We start from the raw sequence: 20,908 nt of genomic DNA, 5'->3' as shown, positions 1-20,908 counted from the left end.
ATAATACATTCTTTGTGTTTACATTTATATACTACTTGAGTCCAGGGTATCATTCTTTGGAAAATCACAGACCCTTACAAGTTAATATCTAGTCTATATATATTTAATTTAAACCAGGATATATTATAAAGCTAAAAATAGCTTCATGACAATACCAAGTTCTGTTTTCAATATAATTGGATAAAATTTGTCCTCCAATATTTAATGGATTGGAATTTGTTCCCCCACTTAATAATGTGCTAGTATTAACTCAAAGAAGAAACTTTAAGAACTTGAGGCTTAGTGAGATTTCATCTGTAACTGAGGATACTGCTCTAGAAAGGGATTTTCTTACTTCTTTTGAAAACAGAGGTATTTCCTATAATAGTGAGTTTACTGAGAAAGCTTTTAGGCTTAATCCTACTAAAACCAAACCAAACCAAACCAAACCAAACCAAACCAAACCAAACCAAACCAAACCCCAACAAAACTAAGAACAGTATAAGTAAAAAAAAAAAAAATGCTGAAAATAGAAAAAAAAATGGTTTTCTCCAGAGCAAAGCTCATCAATATGTTATCTGCATTATCTGTTGTTATTGGAGTACCGTTGGTCATTTCTGAATAATATATCCAGTAACACTGTACAGACATAGAATAATGTATTTAGTAGTTTTTATCATTAGAAATAATTTTTTTTTTTTTTGTGGATGACTAAAAATGTTGAACATTTCTTTAGGTGCTTCTCAGCCATTCAAGTTTTCTCAGTTGTGACTATTTTGTTGAGCTCTGCACCCCATTTTAATAGGGTTATTTGGTTATCTGGAGTCTAATTTCTTGAGTTCTTTGTATATACTGGATATTAGCCCTCTATCAGATGTAGGATTGGTAAAGATCTTTTCCCAGTCTGTTGGTTACCATTTTGTCCTATTGACAGTGTCCTTTGCTTTACAGAAGCTTTGCAATTTTATTAGGTCCCATTTGTCAATTCTTGCTTTTAGAGCATAAGCCATTGATGTTCTGTTGAGGAACTTTTCCCCTGTGCCCATATGTTCAAGGCACTTCCCCACTTTCTCTTCTATTAGTTTCAGTGTTTCTGCTTCTATGTGAGGGACTCAAATTGAAAAGTTAAGGGAAAAGACACTAGGAGCTAAAGGGGCCTTATTTGGCTGCAATGGGAGAGGATGTCCTTGTTCCTGTGAAGGCTTGATGCCCCACTGGAAAGGAATGCTAGGGAGGTGAGGCAGGGGTGGGTAAGTGGAGGAAGGGAACCCTCATAGAAGCAAGATAAGGTGGGATGTGGTAGGGGGTTTGCAGAGAAGAAACCAAAAAGGGGATAACATTTGAAATGTATATATATATAATATCCATTTTTTTAAAAAAAGAAATGTGTTGGGAAAAAATAACATGCAAATATTACTAACCTTTCTGTAGGAAACTGATACAAAGAGAACAAAATCAAGGAAAAAGTTCCAATTTGTATTAGCCTGCAAAAACATCTATTTTGAAATAAACTATCAAAATGTGTTAGACCTTTACAATGAAAAAATTAATAAAGAAATGGATACAGGAAGTGTGGTACATTTACACAATGGAGTTTTACTCAGCTATTAAAAACAATGACTTAATGAAATTCTTAGGTAAATGGATGGAACAAGCATCCACTCTTTGGTCTTCCTTCTTCTTGATCTTTATGTGGTCCATCAGTTGTATTATGGGTATTCTATATTCTTTGCCTAATATCTACTTATCAGTAACTACATACCATGTGTATTCTTTTGTGATTGTTTAAACTCATCTCCTTTGCGACCTGGGAACCTCTTGCCTTTCTGGAATCTGGGACTTTCTAGTGACTACTCCTATTTCTTCCATCACCCACTGCTAAATATTTCTATTTGACTTTCAGACCTTCTGAGGAACCACCAGATTAATTTACAAAGTAGTTTTACCATCTTGCAGTCCCACCAGCAACAAAGAGTGTTTCTCTTTCTCCATGTCCTCACCAGCATCTTTCCCTGATGACTAAGGATGTCAAATATTTGTTTAGGTGTTCTCAGCCATTTGAGATTTCTCAGTTGAAAATTCTGTGTTATAACTGTTGTTCATTTTTAATAAAGTTATTTGGCTTTCTGGAGTCTAACTTCTTGAGTTCTTTGTATATTTTGGATATTAGACTTCTATCAGATGTAGGGTTGGTAGAGATCTCTTCTCAGTTCGTGGCTTGACATTTTGTCCTATTGCCTTTCAGAAGCTTTTCAATTTTATGACACTCCATTTGTTGATTGTTGATCTTAGAGCATGAGCCATTGGTGTTCTGTTCAGTAATTTTCTCCCTGTGACAATATGGTCAGTGCTTTTCTCTACTTTCTTTTTTATTAGGTTCAGTTTATATGATTTTGTCTGGAGGTCCTTGATCAACTTAGACTTGAGCTTTTACAAGGAGATAAGATTAGATCAATTTGCATTCTTCTACATGCTGACAATTTGTTGAAAATGCTCTTTTTTCCCACTGGGTAGTATTGGCTTCATTGTCAAAGATCAAGTGACCATGTGGTTTCATTTCTGGGTCTTCAATTCTGTTCCATTGATCTACCTGACTGTCTCTGTACCAATACCATGTTTTTTTTTTATCACTATTGCTCTGTAGTACAGCTTGAATCAGGGATGATGATTCCCTCAGAAGTTCTTTATTGTTGAGAATAGTTTTTTGCTATCTTGGCATTTTTTATTGTTCTTATTCCTTCAATCTCTCCTCTTACCCACTACCTACAAGAGGTACTTGAAGAGAAACTTATTAGCATATAGAACATGTGGACATTTTCAGCAATAGTTCTTTGGGGAAGAATTTGACCTTCCTTTTATGAAGTTCAGTCCAAAAATGACTCTGCAGCTTCATACCTGTTCTCTAGGCAGGCAGCCAACACACAAAAACCTGGAGCTGCAGTCTAGTCCTCTAGGCAGGCAGAGAGCAGGCATGAACCAGCAGTTGTAATTTAATCTTGAAGAAACTGCAAGGCTTGCCATTAGGCCTGAGGGAATGTCAAACTGCTTCAGGAACCTCATGAGCAGTTCTTGGTTGAGTTTCTCTCAATGTCAGCATTACCACAACTTGAGCCCAACAGTGCTCGATAAGGCAAATCAATAAATGTCTGTCATTATGGAAGAATAGTGAGGTGGAACAAATCAAACCAGTGCTCAGTGCAGTCTCCCATTGGTTGTGTGGTCATATTTATACTACGTCATCTTGGGGCCTTTCATGTGTTTGCTATATCCAAACATCTTTTCACATTTGTCTGCTTCAGGAAAATATTCTTTCACCAGTGTCTGCTTTAGGAAAGCATTCTTTCACTTGTCTGCTTTAGCAAGAAATACTTTCACCTTTGTGCCTCAGTAAACCATCATTTGACATAAATGACTTTCAAAATAAATGATTAGTTTCCACCTAATATCCACCTTCTAAGAATTGTCTTTTTTTCTATCATTAACAGCCTACACACAGTAGAAATAATTGTAAGAGCCATCACATTTTAAATAAATGGTTTATGTATAATAGAGTCAAAAGATAGTCTAAGAAAACAACCTTACATTTCTATCAATATACAATAATTCAAACAAAAAACTTAAATTTCTAGTATACAATAATTAAAATTTTTATCAATTCAATAATTAAATTTTTATCAATATACAATAATTACAGAAAAACTTAAATTTTTAAGATTCAATAGTTCAAGAAGAAATTCTAAATTATTCAAACAAAATGAGTTTATATTTTTATTAATACATGATTATAACCAATAAAAAACTTCCATCCAAGATGATATTAACTATTACAAATCAAATAACCAAACTTATACACCCCCAACTTAAGGGATTAGTAAGAAGGTCTTCACAAATTGCTTTGTACTGAATTAAGATGAAGAATTCTTGTATGGATTCCAAGGAAAAAATGTTTAGTTTGAGAAAATGTAGCTTCAGCATGTGTTGCCTAATCTCTGTGTTTATCCATTTTTTGCATTATTTGTCCAGTTTTTGTATTGTTCTCTGTGTGTCATCAATCATTATGACTAGCACTTTTAAAGTTGATTTGCATGCATATTTTGAAGAAATTAGAAACTGAGACAGTATTTGAATCATCTAGGCTTTTTCCTTTGTGAAGACATTCATGTCTGAACTGATAAGAGGATTTCCCTGGTCAGATCAAATCTTTATAAATTTTGTTGGTAACCATATAGTTTTTCATTATTTATAGATACATAAGTATAACCATGTCCCATCTTATTACTAGTGCAGGTTTCCATTAATGTCAACACACCCTTATAGTATATTGGTTGAACCAGCTACTCAGTTTTTTCAAGGATCCAGTGTCCCCCAATTGCTGTTCCTTTCTCACCAACATTAAAAAAAAAATTGAAAGTTAACAAAGCATTATTTAGTCTGTCCCTAGGGTTTTTCTTCTACCTTTTTAATAAGCATATCTTTTAAGATACTATTGATTGGCTATTTCTATAACTTCTTGTCCTGTGAGATTGTGTGGTATTCCAGTAAAATGCTTTATATTATACTATGCAAATAATTGCTTCATCTTATTTGATACATATGCAAGAGCATTGTCAGTTTTAATTTGTGCATGTACCTCCATAATTGCCATTATTTCCAATAAGTTTATAATTACACACGCAGCCTTTTCGGAACTTAAAGCAGTTTCCCATTAAAAACCTGAGTATGTGTCACTGCTATTGTGTATATACATTTACTTTCCAAATTTTACAAAATGAAAACATTCATCTGCCAGATGTCATTTCATTTGGCACCTGTAATGTTACTACCAGCAGGTAATGGAATTTGATTGTATACAGAAAAGGTAGGGCATATTTTTCTTATTTCTTTGGCTTGTTGTCAAGTGATTTTTTTTTCTTTTAACCTTTCCCAGCAAAGTGCTGGTTTTCATGAAATTTTAAACTTCTTACACATTTTGTATTAGTAATTTGTAAATTTCATTATTTCCTTGAGCTAATGGACCTGGCAAACCTGAATGGAACTGAATGTGGGTTGTATATAATGGATAATGTCTACTTCTGATGGTTTGTTGCAATTGTATGAATAAAAAAGTTATTTGTGAGTTATGTTCAAATTCAACAGTCTCTATAGGTGAAACAACCCTTTCTGTATAAAAAGAATTATTAATTATATTAAGAGGTTCATGGTAATTTAATAATACCATAAAATAGCATACAATTCTGATTTTTGAACTGATGTATATGGTCTTTTGACCACCTTTCCTTTATAATCTGTCTTATAACATGCCATCCCCATCTTTTTGCATCTATATAAAATGTTTGTGCCTCTGGAATTGGTGTTCTCTTGACAATGCATGGAAGAATTCAATTAGTTCTTCTTATAAATTTTATGTATTTGCTTTTAGGATATGTGACCAGTGTTTGTCCTTTCTACAGTGGCTACAATACCCTAGAAACATTTGTGACTTATAGCAACCAGAACCTGCTTTTTCTCTGCTACAATTATTGTATTCTCTAGAGTCAATGTACCTGTTATTTTGAACTCTCAATTTTTTAGCCTTAGAAATTCTTTGGAAGTGACCAAATTCACCACAATTAAAACACTGAGCATTTTGATTCTTGACTTCTTTGTATATATTGGATATTAGCCCTTTATAGGATGTAGGATTGATAATGGTATTTTCCCAATCTGTTGGTTGCTGTTTTGTCTTATTGACAGTGTCCTTTGCCTTACAGAAGCTTTGCAATTTTATCAGGTTCCATTTGTCAATTCTTGATCTTAGAGCATAAGCCATTGGTATTCTGTTCAGGAACTTTTCCCCTGTGCCTAGGTATTCGAGGGTCTTCCCCAACTTTTCTTCTATTAGTTTCAGTATATCTGCTTTTATGTGAAGGTCCTTTATCCACTTGGACTTGGGCTTCGTACAAGGGGATAAGAATGGATTGATTTGCATTCTTTTCCATGCTGACCTCCCGTTAAGCCAGCACCATTTGTTGAAAATGCTGCCCTTTTTCTACTTGATGGTTTTAGCTCCTTTATCAAAGGTCAAGTGACCATATGTCGGGCCGTGGAAGGGTATTGTGGTTCTTGGGTTGTGGTTTTGGCCACGCCCCCAGAACCCAGGCTCCTGACACAAGGTCTGATCTCCATTTAACCTGCACCCTTTAGTCATGTAGGATGCATGTAGAGGGCATGATTAACAGGTCTCCACCTCCAGAGATTAAAATATTAAGGAGTTATCTAAAGTCTGGGGGCATAGCTAATTAAGTTATTCCCACCCCTTTTCTCCCTCGCTATAAAAGCCAGGCTCCCCTGGGTTTTTTGGGGGGAGCGTGAACTATCTACACCCATTCACCACGCCATGAACAATAAAAGCTTTGGAAAACTGGACTCAACTTATCTCCTGGTCTTGCTGCCAGGTTCCCAGCCTTTGGAACCCTGAACGTTCCTGATGCAGCCACCAGCCTGCTTGTGGCAGCTGTGTGAATGTGGGACTCTCCTGGGACCCTGCTGCCTGAACAACCACTGTGGGACCCTGCTGCCAGACTCCACCCACGAGTTTAGTCCCACAACCATAGGTCTGTGGGTTCATTTCTGGATCTTCAATTCTATTCCATTGATCTTCTTCCCTGCCTCTGTACCAATACCATGCAGTTTTTATCACTATTTCTCAGTAGTACAGTTTGAGGTCAGGGATGGTGATTCCCCTAGAAGTTCTTTTGTTGTTGAGGATAGTTCTCACTATCCTGGGTTTTTTGCTATTCCAAATGAATTTGCAAAATGCTCTTTCTATTTCTATGAAGAATTGATTTGGAATTTTGATGAAGATTACATTGTATCTGTAGATTGCTTTTGGCAAGATGGCCATTTTTACTAAGTTAATCATGCCAATCCAGGAACATGGGAGATCCTTCCATCTTCTGAGATCTTCTTCAATATCTTTCTTCAGAGACTTGAAGTTCTTGTCATACAGATCATTCACTTGCTTGGTTAGATTTACTCCAAGATATTTTATATTATTTGTGACTATTGTGAAGGGTGTCATTTCCCTAATTTTTTTCTCATCCTGTTTTATCCTTTGAGTAGAAGAAGGCTACTGATTTGTTTGAGTTGATTTTATATCCAGCCACTTTGCTGAAGTTGTTTATGAGGTTTAGGAGTTCTCTGGTGTAAGTATTAAGGTTAAGTATACTATCATATCATCTGATAGAAGACTTTAAGAAGGACACCCAAACCCTGCCCCTGCAGAATACCACTCCCCTTCTGCCCTTTGCCTGGTCTTTGTGGCTGGAGCAGACACCCATCTGGTCTGTTCCCATGTGGACACAGTATTTCTAGACATCCTAGAGGGAATGCTGAACTCAGAGCGGCAGGTAAGAACAGTTGCCCACTGCCCTATGCACCAGAGCTACACCTGGGAGCAGGGAGCTCTCAGGACCCACCAGGCACCCATACCCTGCCCCTGTGGAATACAACTTTCCTTCTGCCCATTGTCTGGGCCTTGTGGCTGGGGCAGACACATGAGTCTGCCCTCATGAAGACACCCATAGCCTGAGACATCCTAGAGGAGCCACAGCACTCAAAGCAGTGGACACCTTATCCTGAGACATCCTAGAGGAGACACAGCACCCAGAGCAGCGGACACCAAGCTGGTCTGCTACCCTGGAGACACCATATCCTGAGATATCCTAGAGGAACCACTGTACTCAGAGCAGCTGGAGCTCAGGATCACAGGATCACAGAGACATCTGGACCCTGAGTAGTTCTGAAACAAGCAAGATAACTGTAAAGGCAGGCTCCAGTCAGAGACAGTGACTGTAAGTAGCACTAGAGTTAACCAGATGGCAAAAGGCAAACTCAAGAACATAAGCAACAGAAACCAAAGTTACTTGGCATCATCATAATCCAGTTCTTCCACCATAGCAAGTCCTGAACACCCCATCACACTGAAAAAGCAGGATTCAGAATTAAAATCACTTCTCATGATGATGATAGAGGACTTTAAGAAAGAACATAAATAACACTCTCAAAGAATTTGAGAACACATGTAAACAGGTAGAAGCCCTTAAAGAGAAAATACAAAAATCCCTTAATATGATTTTTTTAGAGTTTCATAAGTGATCATTTAATTTACATCATTCCTGCTCTTTGCTTTTTATCCTAAAATATCTCTTCCACCATCTGGAATTCAGGATATCATCTTTATTATTTTATATGTATATAAACACATGTATTTACACATGTGTGTTTATATGCACACACTTGTACACATATGTATGACCCAGCTACACCAATTGTTGTATAAGTCTCTAAGTATTCAACATCTCACTTCACAAATACTGGCTTAGCCATGTTCATTGATGGTCTCTCTCACAACAAGGGCTAGAATATGGAAACAACTTAAATTGACAATTCTTAAACCATAGATCATGACTCTTTTTAGGGTTGAATTATGTACAGTTTGCAACAATGACAATATATCCTGAATATTAGATATTTATATTGTGATTCATAATAGTAGAAAATTATAATTATGAAGTTACAATAAAATAGTTTCATGGTTGTGGGACACCACAACATGATTCACTGTATTAAAATGTTACCACACTAGAAAGGTTGAAAATAACAGGCCAAAATGAATAGATAATGATAATATAGTACAATAAAATTCTACTCAGTTGTAATGAAAATATAATTGTCAAATTGTCTAGTAAATGTTGGAATAGAAATATATTATAAAGAATGAGTGAGATAACTCACAGAGAAAGACAAATGCTTCATGTTCTCTCTATTTTTTACTTTCTAGTTCAGACTACTTAGACATGAATATAATGCAGAGTAACTTCAGGAAACACAAAAGCAAAAGGTATGATTCAGAATGCTCCAGAATAGGGAATGATAGGAATCAGATGTTATGAAGGGGAAAATGAAAAAAATGTGAGATATGTTTAGGTGGGATGTGGAGAAAAAGCTACTAAAAAGGGGACAGTGGAGGAAAGAGTAATATATACCACTAAGTATGTTTGAAATGTATACCAAATAATTTTACTTACTTTGATTATATATACCATATATGAATATTTCATATATGCATATATAGTTCAAGGAAGTTATGCCATTTGGTGCAAACATGATCTCCTCAAGAGAGATGAACTATCTAAAAACATTCAATACAATGCATGAAAAACATTGTACTGACTTGGCAGGAAATACCAAGAAACCCACCAAAACAATATAAAATACTGCTATTTTTCTTTCATTGTTTCCTAGTATAAGGTAATTAAACCCTTTTGCTGGAGATTTCATCAACATTTAAAGGAAGCCATGGACAAATCAAACTGGAACTGATTTGGAAGCTTAATCACTGAGATATGGAGGGAATTCATTCATGACATTGTAATGCTCACTAACTACTTGGGGCTGCAGATGCCATGGACCTCAGGAGAGGGCCTATCCATAGCCATGTCCTAAACAATCATAATATTAAACAGTACTTTTATGTATTTTTGGCAATTTCACATATTTAAATACTGTAGCCCCCTTCCAATTATTTTGGAACTGCTCCTGTCTAAATTACTTTTCTGATGCCATGAAAACATCAAAGTATGCTATAAAATAAAACATTTATATTAGGGCTTATAATTGCAGAAGGTTAGAGGATAAAGCATCAGGGAGTAACATGGCAGCAAGCTTTCATAGTAGTGGAGCAGTAGCTGAGAGCTTACATGTTGATAAAACAATCACAAGATAAAAGTCTGAGAGGTAAGTAAAAATGATGTGCACTTTTTAAATCTTATGTCCACACTCAGTAACATGCTTCTTTTACCAAGGCTATGCCTAGTAATACTTCCCAGTCACATCAACTAGGAAACATATGAGCATATCAAGGCCATTCTAATTTAAACCTTCTGAATTGGAATCGGAAGTGAAGGTTTAATATGTCATGTGATTCAGACTCATGTGGTGTTTTGCTAAGGCAGACTTACATGTTGTTTTGCTGAGGCAAGACCCATGAGAGCACATGTGATGTTTGGAGAGAATATAAATATGCCTCAAATGACCGTGAAAGTAAGCTTGCATAACTTGCTTTGTAACAATTCATTTGTCCCTCTTCTTCTGCTTGGCTTATATTCACTTCATTGAGAAGGATATGGCTGAGAATTTCTTAAAACCTTCTGGCTGCTTCTTGTCACTCCCAGTGATTTGTGCAAATTTGGTAGAGGCTTAGGAGTGTCTTCTGGAACTTGCTATTGCTGCATTTTTGTGATTGGTATGCTGATACTACTGAACTGGACTGCTGGTATCCTACTAAAACAGATCAGAATCAATGCAAGAAACTACTTTTAAATAGGTCCATATCCCTTTGACATATTTTGACCATCTTTTTTCCTCTTCCTTTGGACGATGGGCTGAAAGGGAGGGTCAAAGCATATGAAAGCTCTTATTGTAAGTAGGTTTAAATATATTTAAGCTTACCAGCCCCCACAAACACCAACATGTTTTCTAATCCTAATTTTATGTTACCATTTCCCCAAATATGTCTGTATCTAATTATACTGCCCATATGGTCAAAATATAGGTAATTCATTGCAATATAGGGAACCTATTAAAGGCTACACACACACACACACACACACACAGAGAGAGAGAGAGAGAGAGAGAGAGAGAGAGAGAGAGAGAGAAACTAACTCTACACTAAAGTCTTAATTATAAACTCTCCTTCTTTAAAGAGAATTAATACACTATATAAAGACAACCATTTTGCATTTCAAACATTACTTCTTTGTATTTCTTTTTAACATTCCAGAATCATCTAGGTAAAGACAATTCAATTTCCTGGGATTTTGTTTTTTTTCCTTTGTTTGTTTGTTTGTTGTTATTGTTCTTTCTTCAATCAAGACTACTGTTTTTCCTTCAACCAAAACCATTTATTCCATATCAGCTTAGTACTTAGAATAAAATGTAAATTGCCATGACAGTGTGGTGTTTGTGTATGGCAGTTTGACCAGTTTAGTTTTACAGAGAGAACATGTTAGACAAAGGTGAAAAAAAAAACTATACAGAGAATGAGGAGACAGAAAATTAGAACTTATTGTCAAAGTTAGTTTGAGACCAACCAGAACAATTCAGTGAGAAGTCAAGAGAAGCTGGATTGAATCACTCAGCCTGGAAGCCTAGATTTTATAGAGGCTAGAAGCTTTTAGGCCTAGGTATACAGATAGTTAGACTGGAAAAAAACATGCCTTGTTAATATCCCACGCCATTTATTTGCACATCTTGTGTGTGGTTCTCATCTCATCTCTTCATTAAAACAGGAGGGAGATAAATTTATAGGCAATGCCTATGCATGATAAATGGGTGTGTGAAGCAAGGAGCACATGATGGAGTTTTTTGATTGTATACAGATATGGTATATGTGATGGAAATGTGGAAGGAAGCTGAATTTAATAGAGATTCTTAGAGTCTGGTAAAAACAGACTATCCAGAAATAAAAATCTGACCATTAGTTAAACATTTCTATAGATTGAAATAATGGAGCTAAGGAAGGGCTACTATGTTCAGTTGTTGATTGGGTCATGACTCATAGGTGTAAGTTTTTATCTCAAAGCTGAAACATATCCTGAAGACCCTGGCAGCCAGATGATTTCATCACATGCCACTCTTTACACTCTTCTCTTTTTTGTCATTAAAAAGATATGTTGGCCTGGAGAGATGGCTCAGCAGTTGAGAGGACTGATTGCTCCTTTAAAGGAACTGGGTTTTGTTACCAGTACCCAGATGGCAGCTAACAGCTGTTTACAACTTCTTGATCTAATAAACTCACATAGGCATATATGCATACAAAACACCAATGCATATAATATAATAATAAATAAATTATAAAAATTTTATTTCCTCATGCCATGTTCATACATTGTTTTTGTTAATTCTCCTCTGACTGCTATCCCATGCTTCCCTTTCCTTTCTTTTTATACTATATCCTTCTGCCTTCTGTATAAAAGGAATAAGCTTTAATATAAAAAGGGCATGTGAGAAGAATCCCATAATTAACATAAAAGTGAACACTATGAAGATGAGATATTCTTTATCTAAAATGAAAAACAAATTATGTAGTTGTTTAAATTCCAGTGGACATTGGTATAAAACAAACAAACAAACAAACAAACAAACAAAGTGGAACATTCAAATAAAAAATATCATGGCTTCTGATTGTAGATGATATAAGAGAAGCCTCCTATAGATATTAATGCTCCTTGTCTACCAAATGCAATAGAACCAGAGACATCTTCACTCACTGAAGACAGACTTGCCAGCCCACTTAGCAGAAAAACATCCAAAAACAGGCAACAGTTTAAATAAAACTTATTTTTGAGAAGCCTATGTAAGAAACAGGAATCCATATACAGAATTAGTGGGCATGTAAATATGTAGACTCATTAAGAAAATTGGTACAAAAATCTTTCTGAAAAATTAAAGAGAAGATAGAATAACTCTATGAACCCAAAGTAATCTTTCATATGCATACACATTTTTTCAGTGATTTTAACTTCTATATAAAATTTCATTTTTACATAATTAATCATTTGATTATGAATGAGCAAACATATTTTTATATTCATCACATAGAATAATAATATTATAAGGGGGAAAATTCTGTAGTCTAAAACCACCAAATAGTACATGTCTACTTTCTAAATTGATATGTCTTTTACTGTAATTTAATGCATTTTTCAAAATGCAGGAAATAATTGTTAAATGATCACTCAAAAATTGGACACTTATATAACACCTCTTCTAAATGTCCATAGAACTTAGCACAAAAAGAGTAATAAGATTGTAAAAGTCAAGGGTTTGTGGAGAACAGTGCATCATAGAACTGTGCATTCATGTGTTTATAGTGTCTTAGGTTCCCTAAACAACACATGAGAGGGTCAAGCTAGTTAACATTCTAACATGGGTTGGGTACTATTTCGTGTTTCCCATCACTAATTGGGGAAGTATGGACAGTTGATGAATTGTGAATAAGGTAGTGTCAGTTTCTTTGAGGAGTGAGATTCATGGTGGGTTAATGTCTGCAGTAGATGTTACCAAATGTACAAATGTATGGACAAATCAAACTGTAGTCTACCTTATTAAAAATATAGATATGTATTTGAAAGAAAAGATGGATACAAAGGAAGTAAAATGGTAGAGTGGGGGACAAAGAAAGTGTATTGCATGAAATCTCAAAGATTTTATAAGAAAATATTTTAAAATATGCTTCTTTAGAGTTACAAAAATTTTATTTTGGGCATTTATTAAGAAGAATGTTTTAAGTCAGCTAATTCTGATAACCAATTAAATATGTACTTTGAGATAGTACTGTAAAAAATTCTAACATGATAGCTTTTTGCAAATATTTTTCTTTTACAATCTTAACAACTGTCTTGTATAGCCTCAGTGAGAGAAGATGTGCCTAGCCCTTGAGAGACTTGAGGACCTAGGAAGTCGGGGTGTATGGTGAGGTTGGAGTGAGGGGTGGGGACATCTTCTTGGAAATGGGAGATATGGGATGGGGAGCAGTCCAGGGGCAGACCAAGAGGAGGATGAAGACTGTACTGTAAGAAATGATTAAAGAGTAAATAAAACACCTTAATGGCTTTCTAGGTAAACAAAGAGGCATGATCATAAATTATGAACAGCAGATCAGTTTTGAGTAAAAATTTATCACTATAATCTCCTGAGGGCTATTGTTGCTAAAAAATTATATATATATATATATATATATATATATATATATATATATATATATATATATATTGGTTTTTCGAGACAGGGTTTCTCTGTATAGCCTGGACTGTCCTGGAACTCACTCTGTAGACCAGGCTGGCCTTGAACTCAGAAATCCACCTGCTTCCACCTCTTAAGTGCTGGGATTAAAGGCGTGCACCACTACTGCCCAGCTATGACAATTTTTTTAAATATTTATTTTCTTCTATGGAAGTAAGTCTGACCAAGAAGACTTACTACTATAATATTAGAAATCCACTGACTTTGACTAGCTCATCATTTAGGGGAAAATGTTCATAAAAGAGGTTTGGAAGATGATTTTTGTTATTCTTATTTCTCTGAAGAGATTTTGAACCAGAATAGAAATTAATGATCCATGCAAGTTTATAAATGTGTTATTTTCTGTAATTTTAATTATTATCAAACTCAATATGAAAATAATCATTTAGAATTTTTATATTTAAAGCACAATAAGTGACTATTCTCTATATGCTATAGCAGGAATAAAATTGAACTTGTAAAATTCTTAAAAACTTTTATGCAGTACAATAATCTCTAGGCAATTAAAAATTTATACAAACAAATTTCTTCATAAAAATATGAAAATGATCACAATCTGTTATTGGTTCTTTATGACCATAAAATTAGTAACCTTGTAATGGTTGCTCTTTTTGTCTCCTTTACTAGACATATCATTAAGCATCTAGAAAAAAAATCAAGCTGCCAATATATTGTGCTCATTCTTTTTTGGCTAGGTATAATTAATTGAAACATGACCTTAACTTCAGATGATATAACACATTTTACATATTTCTTGTAACTCTATTTTTCTGTTTTTAATTACATGGTCTTATTATATATCTCAGAATTAGCTTAAACTTTCTTTTTTTGTGCTAGATTTATAGATATAAGATACCACCTAGTATTCTTTTCCTGTTTTACAAATTTTCAGTCATGTCTTTAACAACTGTTTATTTTTTCTCAAACACTTTTCCTTCATGTTAGTTATTATCAAACATTATGTACATCCAAATCGTTGAAGGTCATGTTACAACATAATTGTACCCTCCAATTTTAGAACATGTCGATCTAGGATAGTGCAAAAATGTTTTACCAACATGTTTTCATGAGATATTGCTACAAAAATTTATGAGACCAAATTGGATAAGTTTTAATTAAACTTTTCTCTTTCTTAATCTTTAAAACTATATTATATAAATAAGGAATAGGTAAAAATATTAAGAAACTACAAGATAAGAAAATAATTCATACAACACATTTTAATTGCAATTAAACACAGAAATAGTTTTGTTGTTGTGGTGGTTGTTTTACAATTAATTATGACTACCTGAATTTTTGCCCAAAGCTTAATTCTGGGAATTACCTCATCTATATTTTTAAATTCCTTCAGTAATTTTGGTGTTTTGTCAAGTTGGAATACTTTTTTTTCAGATATATAGAGGTCACAAACCACCCCCCTCCATCACTACCAGAGAGAAATACCATTGCAATCAATGACAATTTTCTAAGATATGTCCTTTCTAGAACTATTTACATTCTCAAAGAAGGAATAAGAAAATCAATATATAGAATCTATAAAATTGTTTATACTATGATACCATAATGCTTCTTTATGAAATGAGTTTAAAACTGACATAGTTTCAGTCTCATTAGATGAAATAGTTATTGAAATTTAATTCTAATAAAACATAACAACTATGTAGGCAAGTACAATAATTGCTTTTAATGTTCAGTACCTGGTAACAAACTTACATTTCTATAAACATAAGATAAACAACATATAAAAAGTATAGCTAGGATGGGGTGGCACATGACTTTAATATCAGCACTTTGGAGGAAGAAGCAGGCAGATCTCTGTCTTCTAGTCCAACCTGGTCTACAGAGTGAGTTCTAGAAGAACTAAGGCTATTACAGAGAACACCAGTCCTGAAAATCAAAAAAACATAAGGAAAAAAGGAAAGATGGAAGGAAGATAGTAAGAAAAAAAGGAAAGAAGGAAGGAATGAAGGAAGAGAGAGAGAGAGAGAGAGAGAGAGAGAGAGAGAGAGAGAGAGAGAGAGAGAGAGAGAGAGAGAGAGGAAGAAGGAAGGAAGGAAGGAAGGAAGGAAGGAAGGAAGGAAGGAAGGAAGGAAGGAAGGAGAAATATAAAAGATATCCTTTTTTTCAGATTCTGGTAAAAAATTCTTTACTAACTAGGGATTTAAAATGAGACAAAGATTTCAAGAACAGTGATATTTTAGTTTAAATATTTTTAATAGACAAAACAGTTTTCTATCAAATCTGATTTACCTTATGCCATTAGGTTTTTCACAATTTTGAAAATCATTCTTGGTTGTCATATATGATGACTTAGGATAGCCCAGAGTTGAGAGAGGATAAATCTTACTGATTCTACTTTCAGAGGCAATTTATGATGGTGAATAAAATGATAATACAAAGAACAACACACAAAAGGCATTGTGAATTCAAAATACCAACAATATTGACATTAATAAAGCATTCTGCTCTAAGGTGTATTATTCAGTAAACTATGTGTTAATCTTATTCCTAAGAGTTTTGAAATATTGCCCTTTTAAATAACATTTTCAGAGAATATATCTCTAGATTCAGAAACATTGTGAGACTTCTGAGTTTTTTACTTCCTCTGCATTAAGGATACTACTTTTAGCATTTTTCAATTTTAATGAGCCTTGGTTTAAAATTTCTCTCTACCATCATTTTATATCAGGGGAAATTGCAACAGAATTCTAGAAAACAAAACCTATGCTACCAAGTTTTAAACACATTTTCAACAAATTTATTTTCTGCTTTCTTTAAATATCTGACTTTTATTTTTAGTACAATAGTGTTAGATAAAATCTACTTATCTTAATCACATTTATAGAGATATTCATATTTTTGAGTCTTTACAATAAAATTGTGAAACTCAGTTTTCTTTGGTAGTGTCAAGGGCACCATTGTTAGTCTTCTAGATCTATCAAAATTTCTATAAATTAGTCACTTGCAGTATTATCTTTTAAAATAAAATTCGTATGAATTATTTTAGCAAATCCACACTGATGACAATATTTAAGTGGTAAATCATGATGTTCATGCACATAATTTCATGTCTTAAGATGACTTAAAATTACACTTGAGGAAGTTCTGAATGTATCTTCTTCCAACATTCCTCATAATACACTTTTAGTTTTAAATACTTAGAATAAACAGTTATTCAACTTTTGTCATATTTTAATTCACAAACCTCATGTAATCATAAAGATAATATGTATGTTATATTTTGTTAAATATATTTTCAAATCTTTATTGTCAATCAACAAAACCATAATAAGTATAGACTCTATGTAATTTATTTATAAAATACCAGGTATTTAATTATAAGAAAATTATTTAGTTATTGAGTATTTAGTGAGAAAATAATTTTACATCTTTTCAAATGTCATTCATAAATTTTACTAACTATATTTTATTTATTAATATAAGACTCTTTAGTATATTTCATATGTTACTGAAGAAATACATAACAGCATAATGTAAAACACATATCTTCTTTTACTCATCATCTTATTTCCTACCAACAAATATACACATATTAATATAATTTATTGAAAAAATATATTATATCCACATAAGCAAATATTTTGAGAGTCCCACTATGTAAGTTTTTGTGCATATGTGTGCCCATGTTTGTCTATAAATATTTAATTTTTGTTTTATTTTATTAAACTTTATCTATATTTATGTAACAAATCTCCCTTTAAAATTTTAAACTTTGAATATCTTTCCATTTTAGTAAGTGGTTTTTAATTTTTTCAATTTTTTTATTAAAAAACTATTTTGTTTTTCTTAGTTATAAATTTGTTATTTACAATGTTTACTGTTCCAATAGTATTAACACAATATATATATATTTGTATTTTAAGTAGATGTAAGAATTTGTCTGTACACTAATGATCATCATGATGAAAATGTACAGTTCAAACATATCTTTTGGTGGCGGGGAATGGGAGCGGAGGCAGCAGCTGCATGGAGGTGGATGCAGCAGTCCCCAGCGTGATGGTCTCTGGAGTGACTCGGAGTGTTTCCTTCGCTCTTCATCCCCTTGTCATCCTCAACATCTCAGACCATTGGATCCGCATGCGCTCCCAGGAGGGGTAGCCTATGCAGGTGATTGAGGCATTAATTGGAAAGCAAGAGGGGCGAAATATCGAAGTGATGAACGCCTTTGAGTGCTGTCCCACACCGTGGAAGAGAAGATTATCATCGACAAAGAATATTAATATACCAAAGAGGAGCAGTTTAAACAGGTTTTCAAGGAGCTGAAGTTTCTGGGTTGGTATACCACAGGGGGGCCACCTGACCCTTCAGACATCCACGGCCATAAGCAGGTTTGCGAGATAATTGAGAGTCCTCTCTTTCTGAAGGTGAACCCTATGACCAAGCACACAGATCTTCCTGTTAGCGTTTTTGAGTCTGTCATCGATATAATCAATGGAGAGGCCACAATGCTGTTTGCTGAACTCACTTACACTCTGGCCACCAAGGAAGCTGAACGGATCGGTGTAGACCATGTGGCCCGCATGACAGCAACAGGCAGTGGGGAGAACTCCACTGTGGCCGAACACCTGATAGCTCAGCATAGTGCTATCAAGATGCTGCACAGCCGTGTGAAGCTCATTCTAGAATACGTCAAGGCTTCGGAAGCAGGCGAGGTTCTCTTCAACCATGAGATCCTGCGGGAGGCCTATGCTCTGTGTCACTGTCTCCTGGTTCTGAGCACTGACAAGTTCAAGACAGATTTTTATGATCAATGCAATGACGTGGGGCTCATGGCCTACCTCGGCACCATCACCAAAACATGCAACACAATGAACCAGTTTGTGAACAAGTTCAACATCCTCTATGACCGACAAGGCATCGGCAGGCAAATTTGGGGACTGTTTCACTGATGAGGGTTCTGGAAGAGATGATGTATGGGGCTCAGGCAACTGTTCATGGGACTGAGCACCACATTCCCCTTAGAGAAACTCATTAATAAAGGAGCAGAGTGGCCCCTTAACAGAAAAAAAAAAAAAACCAAAAAAAACCAACAACAAAAAAACCCAATATGTATAATTTCCCTCCAATTTCTCTTCCCACATATTTGCTTATTTAGCTTATGATTCATGTAGTATAAGGGGAATACATTTTTGGCATTCTTGTCACCATTACCTCTTGCAAATCATCCCCAAACAGGCAATTTAAGAATAGGGCCATTTTGCATAGGTGTCTGTGTGTCTTTTGTAGAAGTGTGTTCAGATTAGTTGCTTTAAATCTGCCTATCAGTAAGCATTGCAGGTCATATGTAAAAGTAGTGATAGTGTTTCATGAGCTTTTGAGATCTACAAAGCACATGGATTTAGAATAATTTGTTCTCTAAAGTATTTTATAATCATCCATTCAATGCATTAACATATACAGGTTCTATAATGCTGGAGTATATAATATAATGGGTACTAGATTAATACATAATCTCATTAATGTGAGTTCTATTCATTTGGTTCCATTGAAAGCAAACCTCAAACCACATTGTAATTAGAGTTTGACCATGTTAGACACCCAAAAAAGAGTCAAAACAGGAAATGTATTACTGACCCTGGTTCCCATTCTTTCATCATAAATGGACACACACACACACACACACACACACACACACTTGAGGGATGATTTTGCTTGAAACATGAGAAGAATTTTAACTTAAGAAAATACTTAAGAGAAGACAAGTAGAGAGAAAAGATTGGTGCTTGAAATAAAAATCTTCAGCTTACTTTTTATGAAGAAGTTTGGGTATTGTGGTGGTTGAAGTACTTACTCTTCTTTCACTAAATTTTCTTCTAGAAAGTAGAGCGGTTTCAAAATTCTTATCCTTTCAATCTTTGAAGATACTCAGCAAACTTTACTAAGTTCTACAGAATTCTGAAATAAAGATCATGAAATCAAAGGATTGATAAAGAATTTATATTTCATCACATGAATAAGGATGTTTTAAAGAGGTATACTCCTTACAATCACTATTTTGTTCTTTGTGACAAAATATTAATTCAACTAATTTCCTCTGTGTTTAGTAATTGTGTAGTCTTAACTGGATTATGTCTGTACTTTGCAAAGTGTCATTACCTTCCTCTATAGAATTTCCTGGAAATGTATTCAGCCTCAGTATTTCTTCCTTGTTTTATGTGAATAATCTCTAAGGAGACCACTAGTATTTTCCATAAAAGTTTAATTTGTAATATATCTCTAAGGAAGCCTCCTCGACACTCTCTTTAATTTCCTTATGACCCATTAGTGTATGAGCCACACTCTGTCATTACCAAAGGCTGTATATGCAAAGTGGAATTAGTACAAACAACAAATCAGTAAGATATTCATCTTATCTCTCTCAGAAACATTTTGTTCCAACACACTGTATGAAGAAATAGCACAAGAACTTGTATTTCATTACTGTATTTTCAATAGACTACAAATTAATGACATCCAATTCTTAAATCTTATAAAAAGTGTCTAAGATCCTTCTCTTTTTTTCTACTTGCTAAAAGTTTTATTCACTAAAAGGTAAATATTACTTATTGCCATCTTCTAAAAAACATACTAGTCAGATAGAAGCAAAGAAGTATTTCCCTCTTAAATTCTATGTGCAGTTTACTGAAAATAAATCCAAGCAATCATTTATTATTTTCTGAAAGTAGTAGTATGACATAGGATGAAATTTATTCCTTATGGCCATCCCAGCTATGCAAATAATATTTTTATAGCCTATTCAAAGACATGACATTGTATATATAATATATTAATCCTTAAAATAGTACAGATGACAGACCTTAAAGTCTGTCTCAAGTACATTATCTCCAGTGCATTAACAGTAATCTCAGGTTTAAATGTAAAAATAATTATTAGTTGGTTCAGAAAAATAGTTTTTTCACCATTTTCATCAAACTTACATGTTTGAATTATAGCCTTTGTGTTAGCATTCCCCATGTTTAGTTGTACGCTAAATTTCATACATAACATGGAGAACATTAGTAGCTGCACAAATAGCTGCTTTAAAGTTGGGAGTCCATAAAAGTCAACTTCCTTCTCCACTAGA

At 34.2% G+C, this 20,908-nt stretch overlaps 1 pseudogene; it reads left to right on the top strand.

The window, feature by feature from the left end:
- Positions 1-9,719: 9,719 nt before the first annotated feature.
- Positions 9,720-18,734, top strand: LOC117695018 (COP9 signalosome complex subunit 6 pseudogene; annotated as a pseudogene).
- The last annotated feature ends 2,174 nt before the right edge of the window (positions 18,735-20,908 follow it).

Source organism: Arvicanthis niloticus, chromosome X (assembly GCF_011762505.2).
Source record: "Arvicanthis niloticus isolate mArvNil1 chromosome X, mArvNil1.pat.X, whole genome shotgun sequence".
Lineage (NCBI taxonomy): Eukaryota > Metazoa > Chordata > Mammalia > Rodentia > Muridae > Arvicanthis > Arvicanthis niloticus.
The sequence above is the reverse complement of the archived record's forward strand: the minus strand, read 5'-3'. Positions and strand labels throughout refer to the sequence as shown.